The following is a 5,951-nucleotide window of genomic DNA, read 5'->3' on the forward strand; positions in this document are numbered from 1 at the left end:
CTTCCTCTTCTTTTTTCTTCTTCCTCGTCTAATTCTCTTCTTGATAGTGTATGGTGCATAGGATGACTGTGTGTGTGTGTGTGTGTGTGTGTGTGTGTGTGTGTGTGTGTGTTTACAAAGAGCCACTTACCACTGACAGTTCACGTCCTCCTAAGAGTTAACCTGTATCCACAAACTTATATTCTCATTACTTACCTCTCTCTCTCTCTCTCTCTCTCTCTCTCTCTCTCTCTCTCTCTCTCTCTCTCTCTCAGCCCCTTTACTGTCTCATTATCACGTCTTTCACACCTGATTCTCACCTGTCTTCTTCCTTGTATATTTTAATCATTCCTCCACCACACGCCCTGTCATCTTCATTTCCCTTCTATTGTTTTTTCAGCTTTATTCACTTTTATAATAACCCTTCAAACCCCTTCAGTCCGAGGACTTATTATTATTATTATTATTATTATTATTAGTGGTAGGTGGGGGAGCTCACCATCCACTCACTCGATGTAGTGCTGCTGTCGAGTGTCTGCCCTTTTCTCTCCTTCATCCTTCTTTCCTTCCATCCTCTTCTGTCTTTCTTTTCTTCATTCTTTCCTCTTCCTTCTGCCTGTGGGTGACTCTACACTGAGTGACAAGCCAAATGGTTTCCTGTACACCAGGAAACCATTTACTACGCTGGGTGGTAACCATATAACCAATTTTTGGCGCCTGGTGGTTTAGTGGGTAATTATTGCGCTCCAGTCGGATTGAGCCGGTGAAGGTTTATATCCAAGGGGTGGTTGGGGTTGATTGCTCATGTAATGCCACTCAGGGATGAGTGAGGCTGGTCACTCTCATCTTAAATGTCGGGACCAACTGCCTAGCCCCGGGCTCCTACGCTCCTCATGGGGCAATGTAGGATTGGATGATAGATGGATGGATTATTGTTATTATTATTATTATTAATCCCTTGATTTACTTTGCATTTAAGTCTGTCAGTTCCACGACGTCATATTTATCCTTACTAGATACAAGCAGTTTATTCAGCGTAGGAAATATCTTCCGTATTGAGTGGTTTATTGTCAGATCGACCTGTGCACCTGAGATGTATGGGGCAACTAGGGTATGTTTGTTCGACCTGTGCACCTGAGATGTATGGGGCAACTAGGGTGTGTTTGTTTCGCGGCTGCTGATTGGCCACCGATGGTCATTGAAGTGGTGAACAGACAAGGAAAGTAAGCTGCCAAACATTCCCCCGGAATACGACACGCAACCGTCGATTTTACATCCGGGTACCTATTTTTAGTTCTAGGTACGAACAGGCTAGGGCAAAGGAGACCGTGCCTAAAGGTCTCGTGGTCGACCCGGGAATCGAACCCGGGAACTCTCGCTTGCGAGGCGAGTGTGCTACCGTTACACCATCGTCCACCCGGTCATTGAAGTAACAGCATTCATGTATTGTAGTGCAACATGCGGACGCAGGTGTACACCGTGAGTAGATAACAGTGCAACATGCGGACGTACTGTAGGTGTACACCATGGGTGGATGCAGTGCAACATGCGGACGTGGGTGGACATTATAGTTCAACATGCGGACGTAGGTGTACACCGTGGGTGGATGCAGTGCAACATGCGGATGTTACAAATAGGTGTACACCATGGGTGGATGCAGTGCAACATGCGGACGTGGGTGTACGCCGTGGGTGGACATTATAGTTCAACATGCGGACGAAGGTGTACACCATGGGTGGATGCAGTGCAACATGCGGACGTGGGTGTACGCCGTGGGTGGATGCAGTGCAACATGCGGACGTAGGTGTACACCGTGGGTGGATGCAGTGCAACATGCGGACGTGGGTGTACGCCGTGGATGGACATTATAGTGCAACGTGCGGACGTGGGTGTACGCCGTGGATGGACATTATAGTGCAACATGCGGACGTAGGTGTACACCGTGGATGGACATTATAGTGCAACATCACTCCCTGCTTAGCTCTCGTGGTGAGCGGACCTCTTGCCAGTCTCTCTCGAGTATTGGACTCTGCCTCAGTTACTGAGAAGCATTTTTCGGGAGTTTTTCCTATTTTTGACCATTGCAGGACTTAGCCTAATTTACTTAGGCGATTTTTCTCTTTTTTTCTCTGTTTCTGGGTGGACTCTGTCTCTGACAGATAGCCTTGCGAGCTTGTGTGTGTGAGTGTGTGGGTGTTTTGTGAGTGTGTTTGCGAGTGTGTGGGTGTTTTTTTTTTTTTTTTTTTTTTTTTTTTTTTTCCGGCTGCCGTTAGTGTCTCTCTGCGTGGTACGAAGCAGAACCCTGAAGGGCTGTCGTTAGGGCAGTTCCATGAGGGGGGGCCATTAGGGCCTGGTTATAGGAAGCGCAGAGAGCGGCTCTGATAGATTAGGGAAGACCCGTAAGGGGCAGTGGCGGGGCCTCCCACGTCGCCCTTTAGAGGGCGGGGAGCATAGGTAGCCCGTCACTGTAGGGAACTGCCGGCTTTTCTTAGTTTTTTTTTTTTTTTTCCCCCAGAGTGAGTGTTGGTGTATCTGTTTGGGTGTCTGTGTGAGTGGCGTGTTTGTGTGACTGTCCCTCAGGGACATGAGACGCACCCAGATCCCTAGGCCTACGGGGCCACCGCGCCCATGCCAGTCCCAGCAGAGGACGACTCGCCCTGCTGCTACACCAGGCGCGAAGCGAGAGCGGCGTCTCTCAGATGCGAGCTCTCACTCGTCAACGTCTGGTGACGTCTCCGCCTCCACTTCTTGTCGCCCTAAAGGGCAGGCTCCCCGCGCGAGGGCTGTCGCCTCAGCCTCCCCCCTTCCCACTTTGGCACGTGCAGCTAAGGTTGCACGTGTCCATGAGGCTATGGAGGAAGCTGCTTCGGCTCCGCTTCCCGTCCCTACCAACGCGCCCTCTGCTAATGCCCCTACTGCTGCCTGCCCACGCCGCCAGGCCCTTACCACTGCCATGCCATCTCCACACAGTGGAGCCCGTGCTGCACAGGCACCCGGTGCCGACCATTCTCCCGCTGGAGCTGCCCCTGCTACTACTACCGAGGACGCTGACGGCTTTATAACTGTGGCGCGCAAACCACGGCGAGCGCCGCAGGGAAACGCCACTCCTCCTGCATACAGGACTGTGGTGCCTCGACGGCCTCCCCCTGCTGCTTGCCCCTCTGTCTCAGTCGCGGGTCCTCCGCCTCCTCGCTCCTCCTTTCCGGCTTTTCGAGTTCCTCTCCAGGAGGGTTTCAGCACGAGCTACGATGCGGTAGCGGCTCTGGAACACCACCTGCCAGGCCTTGCAGCCACGAATCGTTTCGGCTGCGACAGCAGCTGCGTGCTGATCCCTACTGGGGAGGAGTCGTACCTGCGGCTAAAGGCAGTGGCGGAGGCGGAGGCTCCGGTCGTCAGGATTGTCGAGCTTCCTCAGGGAGCCCGAACCACCAAGGCCACTGTTATGGGATATCCTCGGCACATGCCGGTGGATATCCTCCTGCGGCACGACCTTGTAGAGACAGCGGAGCGCTGCCAAACAAAGCGTACACGGGAGGAGACAAAGCAGGTAGTTGTAACCCTGCGGGGACCCCTCGTGGAGTCCATCGACCTGGGCAATTGGGGCAGGTTTTTCCTCCGTCCCTTTACGCCGGAACCACTGCGCTGCTATCGGTGTCACCGCTATGGCCATCATCGCGCCACTTGCAACCGCCCCATCATCTGCGGTATGTGCAGCGGCTCCCACGACACCGAAGAGTGCCTGAAGCGGTTCAAGGCCAAGGAACAGATTGCCTCAAAGTGCCCCAATTGCTCGGGACGACACCACGCCTGGCACCCCAGTTGCCCTGCAAGAGTGCAGCGTGTCAACCGGGGTCGGGAGACGCAGGTAACGTGGGTGCAAGAGCGCCAAACTGCCAGCGCCCATCCAGCTCCTCCAGGCACTTTTGTCTGGGGACAGCAGCGCCGCCCACAGGCTACGAACTCGCCAGTTATCAACGAGCAGGACTTTCCTCCACTACCCTCAGCCCTCACTCTCGGCCAGACCAATGCAGAAGTTCATTGCCCACCACCGTCTGTTCTGCCAACACCACCCTGCTTGGTTCCCAGCCCAAAGCCGACCTCGACACCTCCACTCAGCGCCATGCCCAGCACACTCACTGCTCCCACTCCACCGGCCATCACCTTCACTGCGGAGGACATCAGGGATCTGGGCACGCGCATAGCAGTGGCTTTGGCCCAGACTATAATTCAAAAGCTGGGAATAAAAATGAAGACGGCCACGCTTGCTGGAGCCGCCGACATCATCATCGACCAAGCGATCGAGACAAAGCTAAAAGGCCTCGACGCTCCTCCTGCCTCTCGACGCTCGGCTCCTTCCATGAGGGAAACACGCCATCTTCCACGCAAGCCGGCTCGCTCTTTCAAGCGGGCCAAGCCTCGGCCTTCCACTGCTCGGACTTCTGCCACTCACCCACTTCGTTCTCGCCTCCTGTCAGAGCCGGCATCACCACCATCAGTGGGCATCACGATGGACACGGCCCCACAACACTTACAGGAGAACCACCGTCTTCACTTATCTCCAGACGGCCGGAAAACTCCTCCCTCAGACTCCTTCAGTGGAATTGTCTAGGGGCACGGCATAAGCTCCCGCTCTTACAGGAGGCGGCCGCCAGGGACCGTCCTCATGTCATCCTGTTACAGGAGACCCTGCTCCCAGACAATTCCACCTTTCATCTTGCGAGCTACACCACCCATCTTCTCCCGTCTGTTCGTGGCGTCACACGGGGATGTGCCGTTCTGGTTCAGGACCACATTGAGTGCACAGACTGTGAACCTCCTCCTTTCTGTGGACCTGATGTGGAGGTTCTGGGCGTGGTTCTCCACCTGGCTACGTCGTCCCTGACGGTATACAACGTGTACCGAAGTCACAGGGGCTCCCTGGAGATGGGAGATTTGTTCTCCCAGGCTGCCAGGGGCACTGTCTATGTCGGGGGCGACTTTAACGCCCACCACGCCTTGCTTTCATCGCCTCTCCCGTCCAATGACGCAGGGCGGCACATCTCTTTGGTACTGGAGGAGATGGATGGTGTATCTCTCTTGAATGATACTAAGGTTGCTACACATGTGGGTGGGGGCCGTCTCGACCTATCTTTTGTGTCGTCCCTCTGGCTGGATCTGCGACATGGTCACTTCACCCCCATCTCACTAGTGATCATTTCGCAGTTCACGTTACACTACCAATGCCTCCACTCCCACCTCCCCCTCTCCCTCCACCTAGGTGGGATCTCCGCAGGGCTGACTGGCCGGCTTTTGGCCGTGTGTTAGCTGCGGCCTTTGAGGCATCTCCTACTGCCCCGGACCTCGAGAGTCAAGCAGATCAGGTAGCCCACGCTTTTTCCCAGGCTGCCTCTCTCACTATTCCTCTGCAGCGACGATCCACGCGGTGCTATCGGGACGGCTGGATTTACTGCGACAGGGTCAGGGAGCTGAATCATAGGCTCAATGCAGCACGCAGGCAGTACCGGCGGCGCCGTACATCCCCTCATCGTCGGTGCTTGGCTGCTGTCACACGCCATGTGACGCTGGAGAAGCGTCGCCTTAAGGAGGAGGCGTGGATTAGATGGTGTCGAACCTTGGATTCTCACTCCACTCTCCGTGAGATGTGGAGGAGGATCCGGTCCATCTCTGATCCACGTCCACCTCGACCACCGTCACACCCTGACCCTGCTGCTGAAGCCAGCCGTCTTGCTCAGCATTTCGCGGATCGTTCTGCCTCCCACAATCTTCCGCAACCCGTCCGAGCCCTACAGGAGCAGTTGTCGGCTTCTCGTGTCGCTGCTGTACAGGCTGCTTGTGCCAGACCTGACCCCGCTGATCCTCCCATCACCAGCAGGGAGCTTCATAAGGCGCTGCGACACAGAACCGACACTGCACCTGGCCTCGATGGGCTCGTCTACTCACTCTTGTCTCATGCTGGAGATTGTGGTAGTGAG

The 5,951-nt window shown here is 55.0% G+C and overlaps 1 non-coding gene across 1 annotated transcript; it reads right to left on the reverse strand.

Moving 5' to 3' along the window:
* Positions 1-1,323: 1,323 nt before the first annotated feature.
* TRNAA-CGC (transfer RNA alanine (anticodon CGC)) lies at positions 1,324-1,397 on the reverse strand. The gene has a single exon. It is a non-coding gene; the product is annotated as a tRNA-Ala (tRNA).
* Between the last annotated feature and the right edge of the window lie 4,554 nt (positions 1,398-5,951).

Source organism: Coenobita brevimanus, chromosome 50 (genome assembly GCF_032717465.1).
Source record: "Coenobita brevimanus isolate Jiangsu-jjx chromosome 50, ASM3271746v2, whole genome shotgun sequence".
Taxonomy (NCBI): Eukaryota; Metazoa; Arthropoda; class Malacostraca; order Decapoda; family Coenobitidae; genus Coenobita; species Coenobita brevimanus.